The sequence below is a fragment of the Sinohyriopsis cumingii genome, unplaced genomic scaffold (assembly GCF_028554795.1).
Source record: "Sinohyriopsis cumingii isolate HCF-2022 unplaced genomic scaffold, ASM2855479v2 utg000938l, whole genome shotgun sequence".
Taxonomy (NCBI): domain Eukaryota; kingdom Metazoa; phylum Mollusca; class Bivalvia; order Unionida; family Unionidae; genus Sinohyriopsis; species Sinohyriopsis cumingii.
In genome coordinates this window covers 1,759,537-1,774,851 of record NW_028315944.1, presented here as the reverse complement: position 1 = coordinate 1,774,851, position 15,315 = coordinate 1,759,537, and positions in this window count along the sequence as shown.

Below are 15,315 nucleotides of genomic sequence, written 5' to 3'. Positions count from 1 at the left end.
TATAGTAAGGGTTACTCACTCTTTCATTGAGGCACGACAATCACTTTTCAGAAAGTCATGAGTATCAGTTGAACATAGACAAAGTAAACCAGATTTGCAAGTGCTGCCTTGAATATTAAGGGGGAAATAACTGACCCATGTCCCCCATACTAAAGACAATTGTGGAAATATATTGAAATGAAAGGACACAATAACCCTATTATTTGTGCGAGTACATTACGACATAATGGAAATGTACAGAATTATTTAAAGCTTACAGAATATTATAAACTACATCATTCCTGTTGAGTAAAAACAAGCAAATACGCACAAAGTGTTACAATAATATTATGTGTTTAATGCAAAAGTTAAGCCATTCGTGATATTTCTTAAACTGAATAAGGGGCTGGTGTTGTGTGCTTTTACTTACATACAAATAATATAGAGCCTGAGGCAAAGAAAAACAGTGCCCAATGGCGTGATGATATACCTATTAGCATATGCTAGTGTGTATGTTTTGGAGTTTTAACGTAGCTTTAAGAATTGTTCAGTTTATTGTGATGTCTAGCACTGGGGCATCATGCCACAAATATATCCCACCCAGTCACATAATCCTAACACCAGGCCGACCAGTCCTAACACTAACCTCTTAATGCTGAGCGTCTAGCGAGGCAGCTGTTACTACCCTTCTTACAAATCTCTGGTATGAATCGGCCGGGCTTCGAACCCGCGACCTCCCGCATCCGAGATGGACACTAATCCCTAGGCCACTGGAGCGGTCTTGCCCATTCTAGTTAACGACTAGTTAAATATAAAGAGACAAAAATCATCAATTATTACACCATTTGGTTAGAAAGCTGTTTACTCACGAGTTCATTTGAAGAATTTCAATTTAAATCCAACCTACGCGATAAGCTCCAACTCACTACACCCTTCCATGAGATACGTAATTTCGAGGTCTTTCATGTATTATACTACAGTACAGATCACAGGGGCTGTTGGTGTAATTATGATATTTATTTATAATATACCTGCCTAAAACGTTTATATTTATAATTATTCGTTTATTGGAAAAAAAAATAAGTTGCATCGAATGATATTGGATGACTGGCCTTCACTCTTCTGAAAAATAAATCGATGATTCTCCATCTTCTAAGATACAACACACTTATGCGGATAAGATGATGGTATTCCGAATATGTCGTCACGTGATTAAAATCTCGTTTATGAGTTTAAATCTCGTTCGGTTCGTTAGATAAATTGGAGCTCAAGATTATCGGCGGCGTATGGAAAGCCGCAGGTACCCGGCGGTGATCACAATTTTTCCCTATATTATTATATGGGCAACAATTAGCGGCTCCGATAACAATTAGCGGCTCCTAAAATGACGGTGATTACAATCTTTCCCTATATTTTTATAGGAGCTACAATTAGCGGCTCCTACAACAATTAGCGGCTCCTTCTACAATTAGCGGCTCCTAAAACACTTTTAATCTACGGCTCCGTTAATAAAAATCACAATTTACGGCTCCAGAAACACGTGTAGCTCAGTCTACAAACTACAATCATCGGCTCCTTCCTATGGAAAGCCCCAGGTACCCGGCGGTGATCACAATTTTTCCCTATATTATTATATAGGCAACAATTAGCGGCTCTGACAACAATTAGCGGCTCCTAAAATGACGGTGATTACAATCTTTCCCTATATTTTTATATGAACTACAATTAGCGGCTCCTACAACAATTAGCGGATCCTTCTACGATTAGCGGCTCCTAAAACACTTTTAATCTACGGCTCCGTTAATAAAAATCACAATTTACAGCTCCAGAAACACGTGAAGCTCAGTCTACAACTACAGTCACCGGCTCCTTCCACAGCAACGCCGCTGTAATTTTGATCTCCGTCTTTACTACCGAACGAGATTCGAACGAGATTTCAACTCAAAAAACGAGATCTACTAACTATAATCACCGGCTCCTTCAGCAGTAACGCCGCTGATAATTTTGATCTCCGGCTGTAGTACCGAACGAGATTCAAACTCATAAACGAGATTTTAATCACGTGATGACATATTCGGAATACCATCATCTTATCCGCATAAGTGTGTTGTATCTTAGAAGATGGAGAATTATCGATTTATGTTTTAGAAGAGTGAAGGCCAGTTAGCCAATATCATTCGATGCAAGGTATTTTTTTTCCAATAAACGAATAATTATAAATATAAACGTTTTAGGCAGGTATATTATAAATAAATATCATAATTACACCAACAGCCCCTGTGATCTGTACTGTAGTATAATACATGAAAGACCTCGAAATTACGTATCTCATGGAAGGGTGTAGTGAGTTGGAGCTTATCGCGTAGGTTGGATTTAAATTGAAATTCTTCAAATGAACTCGTGAGTAAACAGCTTTCTAACCAAATGGTGTAATAACTGATGATTTTTGTCTCTTTATATTTAACTAGTCGTTAACTAGAATGGGCAAGACCGCTCCAGTGGCCTAGGGGTTAGTGTCCATCTGGGATGCGGGAGGTCGCGGGTTCGAAGCCCGGCCGATTCATACCAGAGACTTGTAAGAAGGGTAGTAACAGCTGCCTCGCTAGACGCTCAGCATTAAGAGGTTAGTGTTAGGACTGGTCAGCCTGGTGTTAGGATTATGTGACTGGGTGGGATATATTTGTGGCATGATGCCCCAGTGCTAGACATCACAATAAACTGAATAATTCCTAAAGCTACGTTAAAACTCCAAAACATACACACTAGCATATGCTAATAGGTATATCATCACGCCATTGGGCACTGTTTTTCTTTGCCTCAGGCTCTATATTATTTGTATGTAAGTAAAAGCACACAACACCAGCCCCTTATTCAGTTTAAGAAATATCACGAATGGCTTAACGTTTGCATTAAACACCTAATATTATTGTAACACTTTGTGCTTATTTGCTTGTTTTTACTCAACAGGAATGATGTAGTTTATAATATTCTGTAAGCTTTAAATAATTCTGTACATTTCCATTATGTCGTAATGTACTCGCACAAATAATAGGGTTATTGTGTCCTTTCATTTCAATATATTTCCACAATTGTCTTTAGTATGGGGGACATGGGTCAGTTATTTCCCCCTTAATATTCAAGACAGCACTTGCAAATCTGGTTTACTTTGTCTATGTTCAACTGATACTCATGACTTTCTGAAAAGTGATTGTCGTGCCTCAATGAAAGAGTGAGTAACCTTTACTATAGACATTCCTTTAAAAAGGAATATCAGATTAATCAGTCACAGTGTGAATGTGGTATTGAAATTTGTTCAAATGACTGTATATGTCTGTATAATAGCTGGCCCTGAGTTAGTACTTTTATGTTGTCTTTGCTATGTTCATTAAATAAACTTTCTTGTATCATGCATTTTGTACCTTGGCATTTCATTGGTCTTAACTGCTGATATAACTTCCTGTCTGCAGCATGTTTTATGTATACATGCATGATACAAACCAGAAATCACATTATGGTAAATTATAGATACTGACATGGGTGAATTGTAATTACATTCTTTTTTTGTTTTGTCCCATTTGTACCAAAACACCCACCATCATGTTGATATTGAAATTTACACCAAGTACAAATTATTATTATTATTATTATTATTATTATTATTATTAATACTATGGTGCTTCTATTATCTTTTCAGTAGTGGTGATGATAATAATATTATCATTATCGCAAATAATCTCAGTATTTGTATCATAATGGCACATGTATGTGTTTGTATTTGTCCCTCATTGCATATGCTTTGATATGGGGGGAGCGGGGCAGTAATACAAATTTCAGTCAGTAAAAGTCATTAAGTTTGTCAGGTTGGAGTTTTTTTAATGGCTTGATCACAAACAGTATAAATGCTTTGCAGAAATAATAAACGTTTTTGTAAAGTATTGTTATGGTATTTTGTGTTGTAATGTTTTTTTCACTGTTATGAAATGGGCCTGTGTGTAGGGATTTAGCCAGGTGACTTAAAGATATAATTTTTATTTGCACGAAAGTTGTGCATTATTTCATGATAAAATAAAATGTGTACATTCATTCAGGGCTGACATCAAAAGTTTATTTCCAAATGCTGTGCACATCGATGGCCCTTCATTTAAAAGCAGGGGCCCTGCCAAATTGATTCAAATTGGGCCACACGTTTGATAAGGCCATTACTGCATTCATTGCAGAATGCAAAATATTAGGATACAATTTCCATTGGATTTTTCATTATTACCACTAGGAAATACACTGGGTTTATATTGTGCAAGGTGCAGCAATTTTGTGGGGTGGGTGGGGTGGGGTGGTCTTCTGTGCCCAAATACAGCCATAATTGCAATGTAAATACTATATACTGTTAGTTTCCAATCATTCTGTATCAGGAAGAATTCCCAACTTTAGTATTCATTAAGGTTTTATTCCCAACTATCAACCTAGAAAATTGTTTGTGAAGTCCTAAAAGAAGTTGGCAGGATGTTCCTTGGTGACATAACCAAGTTGCTGTACATTATTTTAGGACAATTTTAAACACGTAAGAATTTATGCTTGCTATAGCAATTATTCATGCTGAATGATTGCACTATATGAGGCATCCTATGTTTTGTTTTATCTTTTGTATTGATTTTCATTGTTAGCAAAATGATTTTATTTTGTTTGCCTTTTTTTATTTTCTGTTACACTTTATTTTATCAATGAATAAAGACCACATTGACAATATAAACTGCACATTACTATTTGATTTGCAGAGAATTTGCTGATGGAATTGTACAAGAACTAGATAAGAATGATGTAGAATGGAGAAAGAGAAGAAGGCTGCATCAAAAACAATGTATCGGTAAAGTGAGTTACAGTGGACAGTATTGCAAATCTTTTTAACAAGTATTCACATAAATTGCATCCCATGCAAACATGAAATATTGCAATAAATTTGTTTCTTAAAAATGAAATCTCTTTAGATGGGTCACTTGATAATAGGGTATATTTGATTACTGGTAGCGTTAGATTACATGTGAAAAAGTCCTCCAATTATGATGTTACATCAGTTTGATTGGGAAATCTATCCATAATATAGGTCAATAAAAGAGTATCATAATAAAGCAGAGTGATTGTCGGTTATTTGTTTTAAAAAATAAGGCTTTTCATACGTGGTTTACATTAGTCTCATTTAGCATTTGTCCCATTTTTGTGTGTCACAATTATATTTTGAATTTTCAGGGAGTGTGTGACTTAGTCATGAAATGTAGCACATGGATATTTTACCTACTTATGACAGTTTGTCAATTGGTATTTTTCAACAGACAGTGCTACTTATATAGCTTGTTTAATTTATGGCATTTCTTCTCAGTACACCCCAAACCACTGTATAGGTAATTAATCAGAAAATTTGATGTTAGTATAAGCTTTTAAAATGGTTCAGTCTTATTCAGACATTTCCACTTCTAAAGCGTGGTTTCAGATGTTTTCACATTTTTATTAAGGACTGTATTTTGTATGTGTCTGGTACATTTTAATTTTGAAATGGTTTTTTATGGTCAGTGTACTTATCTCTTGCAGGGTCCAAACTATATAAGGCATATTGGTCAGTAAAAAAAAATGATTGCCATATAAAAAAATGTTATTACATGCATTCTGTGAGAGATGGCTTGCAGTTGAATGGCACAGCATTGTATGATATGTAACATTTCTTCCTGTCACATCATAGTTGATGTGGCATTTGTACAGTTCTAAAGAAAATTATTGGTAAAATTATTTCCTTCCTATATATTCTTGGTAAAAATATTCCTTTATAAAACAGGTTTTCCCACCATGCCATGTGATATGTGATTATAGATGTTATACTTACAGCAAGAAAAATTAGCATTTTGTGAGACAAAGAAAGGAATTGTAACTATGTAACCTTTCAGGCATGGAATGTATCTTTTGCTGAATATATCTGACTGTTTGCTTCATTATAACGTGATTCTGCTTATAACACAATCGCAGCATGGCTCCAATTTTTTTAATATAAAGTGACCTCTCTTTTTAACACCTAAATACATGCTATCGGAAAAACCAATTATTCTTATCCCTAGCAGATTTATATGATCAAGAGGTTAGTTAAAATTGATGACATTGAACTTTCAATGCACATTTTCTGTCGGGAAGTTTTTCAAAAAATTTGTTAACTCGATCCAGCTTATATTGTGATGGTATTCTTTGGACCCGTGAGCAACGCATTACAAAGGGTTTTACCTGTATGTAATTATATATCAAATTTACAGAGTTATATATTGTCATACACCTAGTACATAATGTTGAAAACAGAAATGTCAAAGTTTGGGATATGATTGGAGTTTATATGATGTATACAGCTCTATCAGAATTTCATTTTCCCCCCTTCTTTGTAAGTCCAGTCTAGGGTCATGGGTATGAATATATGGTGTTTTTCAAAAGTGGGAAAAAGATAGGGACAATGTTGCTATGCTGCACACTTTTAAGTCTTGAAATATACATGTTTCTTTATTTCAATATTTTCCTGATGTTGTATTTCCTTTTCTCAGATGGGTATGATAAATTGACATCTTATGGTATTGGCATACATGGATGTATTGATAGGTATGTATGCATGCATACATACATACATATGTACATACATAAAGCCACATTCAGTGGTTAGTGTGCCAGACTCAGGTCCATAAGGGGGTGGGTTTTGTATCTTACCATAGGACCAGTCTGTTCTTGGCAAGACACTTGACTCCAGTTGCCACAGCACTAAGTAACTGACCTTCGTTATTATACCTTAAAGCACCAAAACAAACGTGGCAGAGAAAATACATAAGTGGTTATGATCTGGCAGTCTCAAAGGTTTCTAAAGTTGTGACCCAGGTAACCCAATGGTCATATAAACAAATTAGCAATAGCAAACATTTAAAACTTAAAATTATATTAAGTTCTAGGTAGAACCTTTAAGACCTATGATGGTTTAAAATTTTAAAACCAAAGGTACATTTTAGACCACTCATAAATCATGTCCCATAGTTAGCATATTGAACTGTGTTTTTATCTTGAACTGTTTGTAAGTTGCATGACACAGTGAACATACACATGCATATAACACACATACACGTACACAAGGACCTAAAATCTAATAACATCCATTGGGAAAACATCTTGATTTAAATAAATTTTATCTACAGTTGGACTAAAATGTAAAAATAGTCATTTTATAAGACATTATTTTAGTAACAGATGTTTCCTATTTTAAGTGAAAGTGCAACATTAATGGGAAAGCTGAAGATTCTGCTGTGAATGTTTATGCAAATTTGTTCTATTCATTCTTCAGCTTTTTATTATATTTCATTTCTGTTATGTACATACAGTTTATCTTGACAATGGATAAATTACCCTGCCTTGTGTGATACAATGTATTTTTAAGTAATCTTATTTTCAGTTTTTTGCAGAAGATAATATGGCTACATGCTGGAATAACTAATAGATGACCAGATATAGTTGCCTTGTACTTTGTCAATACAGTTGTTAAATCCCATGGTAAATGAAGACAATATCAACTCACATAATGCAAATTATAAAGTAATTACATGTTTATATATATGATTGTAATTGCAGTTAAAATGTTGAATAATTGGCATCTCAGTATTGTCAGTTTTTAAAATGAAATCTTGACAGGTATGTATTTGACTTGGAATTGTAAACTGAATAAATTTATTGCAGTGTTTATTATGTCTTCCTGTTCACACTCACGATTTTAAAGGTGGGTATACTTTTTTAATGACTGTTTTATACACCCATACAAGGAAATTATATGCCAAAACAAAGTGTTACTGTAAAAATTGAATTACTTGAAGACAGTAAATGAGATATTCAAATGCAGGATTAACTGAGCTATGTCATCTCTTCTTGGACTATGGATGTAAGCAAAGCTAGATATAATTGGTTGATTGGTCAGTAATACATCTATTTGTTTGCAGGCCTGGTGTCACACATGTAAAGCTTACTATTTTGTACAAATCTTGCATTATCTCTGCTATAGTAACGGCTAAGAGGGGCAGATTTAGAACGTTTATGAACCATATCATATGAATGTTTTGCTCATCGATCTTAATTATTATTTCTTAATTGTCCTTGAAGCAAATACTGTATTGGCATTTGGTTTTGGTATTATAGGCAGTGTATCCCCTAGGGGTGCAAGACTGAGAGTCAAAAATCTCCTTGGTGTCAAAACTGGGGGTCAGACTGAGTAAAAAATAAACTTTGGTATCAAAACTGGGGGTCAAATTAAAAATTTGGGGGTCTCTGAAGCACAAATGAGGGTGAAGGAAAATACTGATTATAGGGGAAAAAAGTATATTACTTACAGTATTCTCATGGTGAACTAGTAATTTTCTCAGTGTCTTTTTGATAACAGAACAATGCTGTTGTACACTACACAATTTGTGCAACTACCACTATGTCACAAGTTTACATGACCAGTTTATGTGGTAGTTGGATTCCAACAAAGTTTGTAAAAATTTAGTAAAATAACAAATCTTGTTCATTTCCTGTACATTAGTAAAAATACAGACAGTATTTAAAGGCAAAAGAGAACTTTAACTTTCATCACAAAAGCCGATATAAATTATTATAAATTTTGTATATGATGCTAATAATATTATACTAACCTACTTTTCAGGGTGTCCGGTAAAAGTGAGAGGCAATCCAGGCACTGGAAATAGCATAGTTGCTGCAGTGCAGATGGCATTCTTAGCAATGAAAATGCCTTCATATATGGTGCATCACATGTAAACCAGGCAGGTTTTGAATTGAAAGAAGGGTAATACAGGTCAGTTAGAAACCATTGCATGTGCCCTTTTGTATATCTATATATTGTATATATTGTTTAACTCTTGTCCACAATTGTAAGGGTCATATGTAAGCAAGATATTGCAAAGCTAACTTTTGTCCATGATTGTAGATTATCATCTGAGGTGATATTTGTAAACATGTTTACCTGGCTTTGAGTTCAGAAAATTGTTTCGTCCATTAGAAAAAAATGTTCTCATTTGCCAGGTAGTTTGCTAAAAAGTAAAATTATAAAGTAAACAGACCTTACCTTGTTTACGAATTTGATGGGAAAAGGACCCACATCCTATATCTCTTATTGTCTTAGGTTTTTATATAAAGTTTGTGATCAATTTTATATAAAGGTTGTGATCAACATAGTTAACAACATATTCCTATTGTAACATCTCTCAAGTGAAATCTGTCTTTTAGTTGTGTTCAGTTGTAATTTCACAGGATTTATATACTTCATTTATTCACTGAAATAACAAAGTGCTTACAGATACTTTTGGACTGTTTTAGGATTAGAGTAAATTCCTTCAGGGACATTCTAGATTATATCATTGTGATGGATAAGATTATCACATCGGCACATTTAAGACTGTTGGAACTACAGCACATTCAAGATTGGAATCAATTTGGAACACCACTGTAATTCATTTGGAACACCTGTTTTCCTTTTGGATCTGTGAGAGCTATTTGGGATATATTTCATAATGTAAGCTACTTTTAAATTTTCACATTATCTGTGAAAATAAAGTATTTGTTGAATTTTACTTGTTGGTTTCACTTTTTTCTCTTTAAGATCTTTGAGGTATAATACCTCTAACTTCAGATCAGCATGCTCATCTGATTGAAAATAAGAGACTTTGCTCTGTAAGTGTTCTATATGTATGAAGTTATGAATGCAAGTACAATTAATATGAATCCTTGTTATACTTTAATACCTTGTATGAGTTTCAAAAAATGAAAAGATGGCAGAAATTGGATTAATTAGTATAGCAGTTGCTTCCCGCTTCATTTTTGTCTTGTCCTAACCATATCTTTGGAGACACCCATTCGGGTCATCATCACAGACATCTGGGTCATTGCCATACCACATTTGGGTAATCATCACAAGTACATTTGGAACTCTGTCACACCACATTTGGGTCATCATCACATATACATTTGGGTCACCATCACATATAAATTTGGGTCACCATCACATATACATTTGGGTTACCATCACATATAAATGTGGGCCATCATCACATATATACATTTGCGTCACAATCACATGTACATTTGGGTCAGTATTATTGTTTCAGGTCTGACGTTTGAAAAACCATTTATATATCTAATGTCTTGTGAGCATTGTCAAGCATAACATGTAATGAAAGAATACACTTTTTGGAATCCTTAGAAGTTAAAATATCATTGGTATGGATAGATTGGATGTAATACAATAGTTATTATTCTATGCATGTATTTTCTTTTTCCAGTGAACAGGATGATACAAGTTGTTCAAGTTAATTTGGCAAATTTCCTAAAATTGCCAGATTAAAACACCTGCATTATTTGTTACATGTATGACACATGCACGAAATGAAAATATGCCAAACCACATAAACACAAAAATAGATCCCTTTTTCTTTCTTAAAAAAAAACCCTTTGTTTCTTTAAATTTACATTTTCTTAAAAACATTTCTTCTATGATCACATCTGAGTCAACATTTTTAATAGACGTCAAAAAACATGTACTCTGTATCACTATTCCAAGCTGTGTCTGCAGTTTGTACATGTACTGCTCATTCAGAAACATCTAAGAGACATGGTAGGACTGTGGAACATCAATAAAACATGGAGGATGTAGTTAATGGCATGGTACAAAATTTGCACCAAATGGGCTGAACTCTTTTCCGAATGATCTATTGTCGTTTTGAAATATCAACAGTTTGTGAAGGAAGGACACATTGATATCCATATCTCTTTTTAAAATATGGGCTTTTAGAAATAACAACCTATTATTCTGTTGACTGCCATTGGATAGCAAGTGTTAAATACTGATTTATGCTGCAAAAATAAAAGAGGCAACATCTTTTGAATGTTTTCATTTTGCATAATAAGCTCGTACTGTTTTATGTAGCCTGCACACTTGGTCGGCAAGCTCCCAAACAGTTGGAAGAATAAAATGATCCAGGTCATTTTAACTTTTGTTAGTTTGAGAAACTACACTTTCTTCTGACAAAGATAACTGCTGGTGTTCTCTGTGAAATAAGAGACTCGATAACTTGTTTGAATGGACGTGTAGAATTTGTTCATATGCTCCTCCTGGTGTCAATATTATTTCGTGTACTAAAATTACAGGGTTTTTTTCTCTAAAATGTTGAATTAAAAATGAAGGGAATCTACTTACACCATACATGGTAATTTACAGCGGCTTTTCTACATTTATTATTTTTATATTGTAACCAAACAATGCATTTGAACCTGTTGTAAGCTGTTATTTCAAAGACTTTAAAGAATATGGTCTCTTAAGACAGGTTTATTTTAACAAGTCAGTTAGAAGAAGCATTTTAAAAAAATGCTGCTCTATGTCAGGGATGGAATATATTCATGGTCAATGTGGCTGTTAATGCTGGTTTAACTACAACAATACAATTTAATCTTAATACAAATTTTTTTCAGGAGCAGAGAACTGTTAAGCACCAATGACAGAGGAAATTCAGGACTTGAAGGAACTGTGTCAAAATAATTATACAGAACTTGATCCAGATTTTGTTAGAATTATACAAGAAGCAACAGAGACTTATCAGATACCAAATGCAGCCGAAGACTTTTATGCTACTAAAAACTTTGTTTTGTCAGAAGTGATTACAAAACTGTATTATCAGATGTAACAGAACAAATTAAATTGAATTATAATTATTATCCATACAGTTATTATCTTTACTACCATGACAAATGTTTGCTTTTTACATCATGTGCTTAAGAATGAATCTAATTATACAATCACATCACTAGCATATACCAAGAAATTAAAAGCAAATATTGTACAATTATAATAACTATGGTTAAGGTAACAATAAATACAATTCGGAGAGAGGAGCTGAGAGAGTGAGATGCAAGAAAAAGTTTTTATTCTCGCACACAGTCCTCCCTACGTGATTGCCATATAATAAAATGTAATTTGTCATACAGAAAAACCAAGATAATCAAGCATGATTAAAGACTTGTAATGTCACATCTAAAGGCATTCATTAGTCTAAGCCAGTGTAATTGTCGTTTAATAATAAAGGCTGACTTAACGGGGAATACAAGTTCATCAGCTATTGACACAAGTGCAAGTAGAATCTACATCAGCCAATTTTTCTTTCATCAAAACAAATTAACACTTTTTGTCACAAGATTATATATAATAAGACTTCCCAGTAGATGTTGTCATTGCATCAAGCTCTTAAATATGCCAGAATGTTAATATTGACTTCATTACCGATTCATATACAATTGAAGTATACAGGGCTCCCATGCTACTTGGAAATTTGGAAAAAGTTGGAAGAAATGATAATTTCTTTTCTGAACATGAAAATTCCTTGAAGTTTGCAAATGTTGATGAAAGTCAGGAAAGTTTGCAACTACTTGATGACAGAAACAATTACGTAATTGAGTTGTAACTGATTGTGAATTATATTTATTGAGTTCTGCCCAGAATATTCGGAGGTTGCAGTATGGATCATTAGGGTGGTTACCATAATCATAGTTGTTGAGTCAATCTTAACACTCACTGGATTAGATTAGAAGACTGGTTGTTTCACAGTCAGCTTGATATTGATATTTTGTTTGACATGAAAGGTTTGAAAACCAGTCTAGCATCACAAGACACCAACATGTTGTCGGCAAAGCATAGCCGCATACCAGATGGCCTAGCAAACTTAATGCTGTTACCCCGAGGCATACCTACATGAAACCGATATGAAAATTATTTATTTTCTCAGAAAATGCAAGTATTAGAATAATTATGTCTTTACTCTGCTGAAAGATATGATGAAACTATGGCGTTGATGAAATTTGACCTGATACTCACCATTTGCACTGCTAGTCGCATGGGTACACAAATATCACAACCAACATATTCATGACATCATAGGTCCAGTTGTCACATGATGTCACTAATAACCCATTTCAGATGTAGAAACAAAAAAAAATATGAAATGAAAAATAAAGTTGTAAACTGTTCGTAATAAAGAAACTACAATGAAAGAACACAGAATTCTGTATATATTTATTAAAAAAATAACTGTTTTGTTGTATCATGTGACTACCTTGTTGACATGTGCTCTTTGCTTGATGAACTGTCCAGATTGCAGTGACAGCGACAGGTTTCTGGTTGTTTTCTCAACATAAACATATTCTTTCTGGTTCTTACAGAAGCTTTCTGGCTTTCATTTAATATATTTTAATTTTTTTACATTAGATAGAAGCTTGTTGATGTCATCCGACTATTGGATTTCTGTTGTATTGTGAGATTTGTGGAATCATATAACTAGTAATGCAAATGCAGATAGTGAGTACCGGGTCAGGTTCTATCTGTGCTGTAGTCTTGTCTAGTCTGTCACGGATTAAGACATAATGATTATAATACTCTCCATTTCTGAGAAAATGAATCACCTTCCTATTGATTTCATACAGGTATGACTTGATGTGACATTGTTTCAAGTTTTCCAGGACCACTGGTGGGGTTCAAGTTAAATTTGTAGTCAAAATGTTGAATCTCTGATGGTAATTTTGGTGTTAAACTATGACACTGAACATGTGGCTCAAAGGATTGGTTTCAAATCCTTATCGGTCGCAGGAGAAATGTGAGATTGTTGTCCCTTGTAATGTGAGTATCACTACAGGTTTAGGAACTGCTCTTCTTTCTGTAATACTGCTCTGGTGGTCTAGTGGTTAGAGCGTCCGCCTGGGATGCGGGAGGTCGTGGGTTCGATCCCCGGCCGAGTCATACCTAAGACTTACAAAAATTATACTAATAGCTGCCTCGCTTGACACTCAGCATTAAGAGGTTAGTGTTAGGACTGGTCGGCCTGGTGTCAGGATAATGTGACTGGGTGGGACATCATGCTACATGTCTGCGGCATGATGCCCCAGTGCTAGACATCACTATAAACTGCCACATAGCAGACATCGTAGCGATATGACTGAAAAATTGTTAAAACTATGTTAAAAATCCAAATCACATCACATCTTTCTGTAATTGCAGTTTCATTTGTAACTCATATTTTTGTATCTGTCTCTCTCTTTTTCCTGCATTTGCATCTCCCTTTCTTTTTCCAGCATTTGTATTTTTATTTCTTTTTCTTCCTTTTGCATTTGTCATTTCTTCTCCATTTCTTTCTCTTCTTTTTGAATTTGCATTTGTTTATCTCTTTCCTCTTTTTCAAGCTTTCTTAACTTTATTTTGTTCTTGAATTTTAATTTCAATTTCATAACTTGCAGGTTTGAGCTAGAGTCAAAGCACTTTTGTCCAAAATATTCTTCTCTACCAAATTTAAACCAAAATATTTTTTATTTCATGTTTTAACAAATATGGCTTTGCACAGGAAAGATATTGTCTGGAACGTTGGAGCAATTCGTCCTCTTTCAAAGACTGATTGCTCCTGGCTAGGATTTAAAGTACAATTGTCCACTTTGGTTTATATCGTAAAAGCGTGTTGGTTTCACTATGTAAAGTCAGAAATATTAGGGACTAAGATAACTTAAATTTCAAAACAATTTCAATTTCTGTGAAATTCATATCCCCAGTTAGGCCCCAAGTTTCTGTTACGTCTCAATGATTGCAAACTTAAGTAACAGAAAAGAAGCAAAAACAACAAATTTTATAAAACTTAACAGTTTAATTATCAAAGTTATAAATAAAAAATTTGAAAGGAACATAAAGTATTATGAAGTGAATCCAAGCTAGTCCTTATCCTGGTCTGTGAAAGTCCTAAATGATAGAAATGTTCCTCATAAATTTCAATACCGGAAATGTATTGGTCCTCCAAGAACTTTGTAGTTGTCAAGATGGCGTTGTCCTGAATTCCTTCAATAACAGTTCCAGACTAATATTTAAGTCCAAATAATGAGCGCTTTCTATTTGCACTGAACAGTCCAAACAAATGTTTTTCCTGTCTAAAAGTATCTAAACTTGCACAACACAAAATACGTCTATAGACTTAAAACTGGAATGCAATAATGTGAATGAACACAATAATGTGAATAACTCCAAACTTCGGAATGAAACAGTGCTTAATTTTCTCCTTGTATATAACATTTGTTGTGACAGTACTTCGCAATAGACCCCACGTGACAGCATACACTATTGATTTTGCGTCGAATTACCCAAAGTGAATATTATTCACATAACCTCGCGCATCCAGTGGGAAACCACAGAAGTATCGAAACACCGGTCTCATCAGTCACTGTTAAACTACACTGTATGCCATTTTAAGTCTTATTAAGATTATTATT